Source organism: Protopterus annectens, chromosome 17.part0, assembly GCF_019279795.1.
Source record: "Protopterus annectens isolate FY-2018-M chromosome 17.part0, PAN1.0, whole genome shotgun sequence".
NCBI lineage: Eukaryota > Metazoa > Chordata > Ceratodontiformes > Protopteridae > Protopterus > Protopterus annectens.
In genome coordinates, this window is record NC_056751.1 from 671222163 (window position 1) to 671228162 (window position 6000).

Genomic DNA, 6000 nt, shown 5'->3' on the forward strand with positions numbered 1-6000 from the left:
ACAAAGATGTCCCGTACGAACACACATTTATTTGACAGAGTTGTTAGCAAGATAAATATAATTATACAATATATCATGGCCTAGGTAATTTATAGTTTACCCAGAGTTGTGCGGTATGGTTTGCTTATAATGCAGAAGTTCAAATTATCAAAATCTGCCTCTCCTGTGTGGGCACACACTACATTACCCACCCAATGTCATTATGTTTTGTGTTTATATGATAGCAATGTTTTAGAAAGGAAATGACTTACCTTTTTTTCTTTAAAACAATTCCACTGTTTCATGGAAGTTTAGTTCTTTTCTATTTCCCCTGGCACATATACCGAGAATGTATATGCTCACATATGTAAAGATGCTTGCACTGTAAATTTATTATTGTACTTACTGGTGCATTGTTCATTTAGTGATTTTGTTCCTTCCGTCAATTGATGACCTACATGAGCACAAGCATGATTGCTACAAGGTTCCTGGACTTTGTTAATTCAAATGCCTTGGAACAGTTGGTCTGTACCCCTACAAGGGGATCAAATGTACTGGACCTAGTGCTCACCAACATGTGAGGTCACTGCACTACCCCTTAAGTGTTGCCCTCCCTGGTAAGGTCTGACCATAAATCTGCATTGTTTGAAGTAAACATCAAACCTGACACCCCCCCCCAGGAGTAAAAAAAAAACTAAAGCTTAAAAGTCCCCTGCCAACATAGACAACAATGTCCCCTATGCAGAGGAATACACAATTGCCCTATATAGCCACATAAACAAATGTGTTGAATTGACTGTACCAACCAGGAATAAAACCAAGTCTCCACAAAAAAAACAAGCCTCCCTGGTGGACTGTAATCATAAATAAGTTATACAACAAAAGAAAGAAACTGATATCTAAGAACAGGAGGGAACAAATTCAACAAAGGAAAAATACCCTCCACAGTTTGAACAAGCAAATCAGATATCTTGTTAGGTACTCCAAGGCTAACTACTAGTCTAAATTAGCATCAATAGCTAAATACAATCACAAGGCATTCTTTAACTATGTCCAAAACCTAAACAGAAATGTCCAGCTTTGTGCCAGATTTATAGTGGATGGCATCCCCTACTCAGAGCCTGAGGAAATTGCTAACCTGCTTACTGACAGATTTAGCAATAAATTCACCCACTATCTCATCCTGTCATACCTCAAAGCACTCCCAACACCAGTCCTATACTGAGTATCTCCAAAGAACAGGTCATACAAGCACTCTCCAGGGCTAAAAACAAAGCCTACCCAATAACATCTCAGGCTGCTTACTAAACAATCAAAAACAACACCTAGCAGATCCACCCTGAACACTCTTTAACCACAGCCCAAGAACAGGCTTTGTCAGGGCAGAGTGGAGAACAGCAACAGTAATCCCCTTACACAAAGGGAGTCCATCAACTGACCCTGGGAACTATCGACCCATAAGTCTGACTAGCCTCATCTGCAAGACCATGGAAAGAATCATCATGGACCACATCCATGAAGTCATACGTGATCTTCAAAGTCGATCTGACTCAGTTTGGCTTCATCAAGGGCAGATCTTGCTTATTAAACCTGGTGGACATCTTTGAGAATCTCAGCAAAGCCTTGGATGAGGGCAAAACAGTACTTACCACTTATCTAGATTTGGCTAAGGCTTTTGACACAATCCCCCATTTAGGCATCATAGAGAAACTCTCCCCGTTGGGGATTAACTCATACATTACTAGATCAGTACTAAACTGGCTAGCTGACAGAATGCACACAGTCAAAGTTGCAGAGTCCACCTCCACCAACAGACCAGTTGCTAGTGGGGTACCACAGGGATCTGTGCTTGGCCCTGTACTGTTTGGAATCTATTTCTCCGAATTCAACAAGTAATCTCAGTGGTATCCCCGAAATCTCAAACAGCCCACTAAACAAGTATAGTGAGTCCAAAAACAAAACAGTGTAAGAAACTTCTCTGTGTGGAAGATTTTCAGTCCATATATCTCTAGTTAATCACTGTATATTAATCAGATCAGACAATAATAGTAGAAGATAGTAGTACAGGTTTATGTTTGTTACTTCTACTACTATTGTCTGATCTGATTAATATACAGTGATTAACTAGAGATATATGGACTGAAAATCTTTCACACAGAGAAGTTTCTTAAACTGTTTTATTTCTCCAAATTCCAGGCTAAGGTGGATGGCCTGTAGCTTACCAGGTTTGCAGATGATTGTTAATTGGGTGCAATCACACAGTCTCCAAATGATGATAGCATACTTCAAAAAGGGCTGACGCAGACAAATGACTGGTGCCAAATTCACAGACTAAAACTAAATACAAAAAAAATGCCTCATTATCCCCTTTGGCAAAGCAGCATCCCCTGGAAATTATGACATAGATAGCACCCCTCTAAGCTCAAACTCAGTGGTGCAAGACATAAGAACACAGGTTGACAGCAACCTAAACTTCGATCACCATCTGTCCGTAAGTGGTAAGATAAGCATTCTACATTGCGCATCTCATAAATAAGGGCTTTGTATCACCAGACACCTGCAGTGATTGGAGAGACCACAGAGATTTCTTATCAAGGGAATCCAAGGCCTCCAAAACATGACATACATAGACTGAAAGCCCTGTCACTGTACTCTGTATCATACAGGCTGCTGACAGGCAACCTGTACCTGGCTTATAGAGCAGTCTCGGAACCTGACTTAATGAAACTGCTGCATATTTGAAAAACAAATGGGACAAGAATAACTCATTCCAGGGATCTCAACCTAGCCTGGGACATTAACAGAACATGATGGAGAGACAGATATATCTGTGATTGCTGCTCCTCTGGAATGAACTCCCATTCCATGTGAAGCAGAGCTCCTCAATGACCCCATTCAACTGCAATCGTGTAGATAATTAAAACAAGGTTTACTAAAATTATAAGAAATCAGTGCTAAGTTGTTTTTTACACAGACTGCATTGCACTGTTTCTCAGTTAATTGAGCATGTATCACTATATACATCATGGTATTTGCAAAGTGCACAAAATGAGTGCAGTTGCATCTACTTTTTTCTTTTATTTTCTGAAGTTGTTTATCATACAGGATGGACACATCTTCAAATATTTTTTAGAGATTATTAGTGCATTTTGATTGAGGCTACTTTTGTAGGGATATCTTTTTAAATACTTTTTTTCGTTTAGTTTGACTGGTTACTAGTGGTACGAATATGGTTATTTTTTTTCTATTTTTAGTAGCTCTGGTGTTTCATCAAAGCTACCAAACTTATTTCTTATAGTTATGTTGACTGATAATGTCCAGCTGTCTTTTCCGTATTTTAATATTAAGTGGACATAGTTATACAATAATGACTAAAACCTTTTCTTTCAGACAGAGTACTTGTTATGAGAAAAATAACGTTACACTTGCAGTATTCCAATGACAGTGTGATTTGTAATTAATACATAGTTATGTTGTAGATGATGTGAAACAAGTAAAGACTGGCTATATGTGTTACCACATTCATTTATTTCACCTGCAGCTGAGTTATTAAGAAGGATTACAAAATGGGTTAACAATATAAAGGGGTCCTTAATTTACAGGGTTAACCACAGTTACCCCAATGAATAGCAAGAGCATTTCCTTACAGAACTAGTGTCGTGTTAATACAAATACCATTTTAAAAGGATGCCATTTTTATCAGACACTAACCAGTAATTCAGAAATACCCCCCCCCAAAATGTAATAGTCATTATTGGGTTACATTGCATTATGTGTCACTGTAATAACCCATTTGAGTTTGGTGCAGTGGTTTAAAAACATATGCTGCAAGGCCTAGACCTCTAAACAACAGCCCTATCCTTGATTTCCACAGCTTCTCACTGCTGTCCATCATGAGTAAGTCACCTAACCAGACATTGCTCCTGGGTCACCCACGAAAAGGGACTGTCTGTTCAGTGGGCTTACCTAGTTGACAAATAGTTATTTATTTTAGTGGTGAGTATATGAGTCATAGATTAGTCCACTGACCTTGTAAACTCAGACTGAGGATTTCTAATCTCATAAAGGACTTAATTCATGTTTTGAGAAACCACAAAGGTTGGCATTGATGTGCTCCTTCTGCTGATTAGTCAATCATACCCCTTGAAATTTTTGGGAGGCAAACATCGCCCCATTCCCATGTCTGAAGCATCTGTGAACAATTACTGAGAGGGAAGAGGGGGGATGATAATGGATCCCTGGTTTCAGAGACAACTGCTGAATCCACCAGTGAAGTTCCTGCCTGAGGCAAAGAAAAAGAGAACTATAAAGTCCAGATGATGTGCATGTTGAAGCCACACCGACTTCAGAAACCACTGAAACATTCTCTTATGAAGTTTGGCTAGAGGGAGCACTGGAATGGTGGATGCCATGAAACCCAGAACTTTCAGAAACTCCCTGGCAGTAATGGAAGCCAGAGGAAGAAGAGTGTGAAAGAACGAAATGAGAGTTAAGGCCTTTGGAATGGGCAGGGAGGCCAGCATTGGCACCGTCTGAACCTTGCAACTCAGAAAAATATGATTCTGAGAGGGAGTCAGAGAAGAGTTTTTGAAATTTATAGTGAATCCCACATTCTCAAGAAGGGAAATGGCAAAATGAAGATTTTGCAAAAGGGTATCTGGAGAGGATGCCTGAATCAACAGATCATCCAATTAAGAAAATATATGGATCCCTTGAAGCCTGCAAAAAACAATCACAGGAGCAAGGCATTTGAACACCCTTGGGGTAGTAGAAACTAAGAGAACTGAGAATGTCAGGAAGCAAAAGAGAAACACAAAAACTTCCTGAAAAGAGGATGGATCAGAATATGGAGATCAACATTCTTGAGATCCAGAAACACCATATAAGCCTGACGGAGCAAGAGATGAAACAGAATCTCAAGGGATAACAGCCAAAAGAAAGGCACTTTTAGAAAAGTGTTTAGATGAGAGAGATCTAGAATAGGTCTCCAAGTGCCCTCTTTCTTGGGTGCTAGAAACAGTCTGGAGTTGAACCCTTTCTCCCTTTGGGACATAGGCACTTCTTCAATAGTACTATGAATCAAGAGAGTTTAAAAAAACAATGACAAAAAGGGAAGTTGTTCCCAAGGAGGCTGAGGAATACCCATAAAAGGAGGATGGGATTTCCACACCACAAAGTACCCCTGATGAATGATTGACAGAACCCAAGAATCCTGAATGATCTGAAGCCAAACAGGAAGAGAAAGAGAAAGGCGAAGAGAAATGTGGCTGAGAAGGACTGGATTGTCTAACAGCACCTGGTTTGTCTGGAAAGGAAGGCTTCAGAGCCCCTGAAAACTGAGGAGCCTTAGCAGGAGGAGCCCGTTTGACACTCTTCTTATCTTTAGTAGAAGGCCGGGATTACCTATGAACAAAGGCTGGCTTCACAGGCTAATTTCTCTGAAATTTAAGCATAAAAGAAACAAACACATGTTTAAGCTCCTGTAAGGCCTTACCCCTATCCTGCAGGGACTTAAACCAGCAGCAGCTTTCCCAAACAAAAGCTTACAATGCAGAGGAGCATCTATCAATGTAGCCTTAATATCATCAGGTAGAGGTTGAAGCCTAAGCCAAGAATACCTGCTCATCACTGAACTGAAAACAGCAGCCCTAGAGGAGGCCTCTTCCATATCATAGCTACATTTAATGGAATGACAAACGACTTCAGAGGAAGTCCCTAGCAAGGAAAGAACAGAAGCTTTACCCTCAGAGTCTGGAAAATCAGAAATAATTTGACAGGCTTGAGAAAGAAAAGCCAACACATACCTAGACATATGAGTCTGATATTTAACAGCCCTAAAAGCTAGGGTAGCAGAAGTGTAAACATTCTTACCCAGCCTTTGCATAGCTCTGCTGTCCTTGTCAGAAGGCAATAACTTTGGTGAAGGAAGCAATGGTGACTTCTTATCAGAGGCTAGAAACACTACAGAGGGATCAGTAGCAGGACATTTATATGTTTAGTAGCAGGATATATATATATATA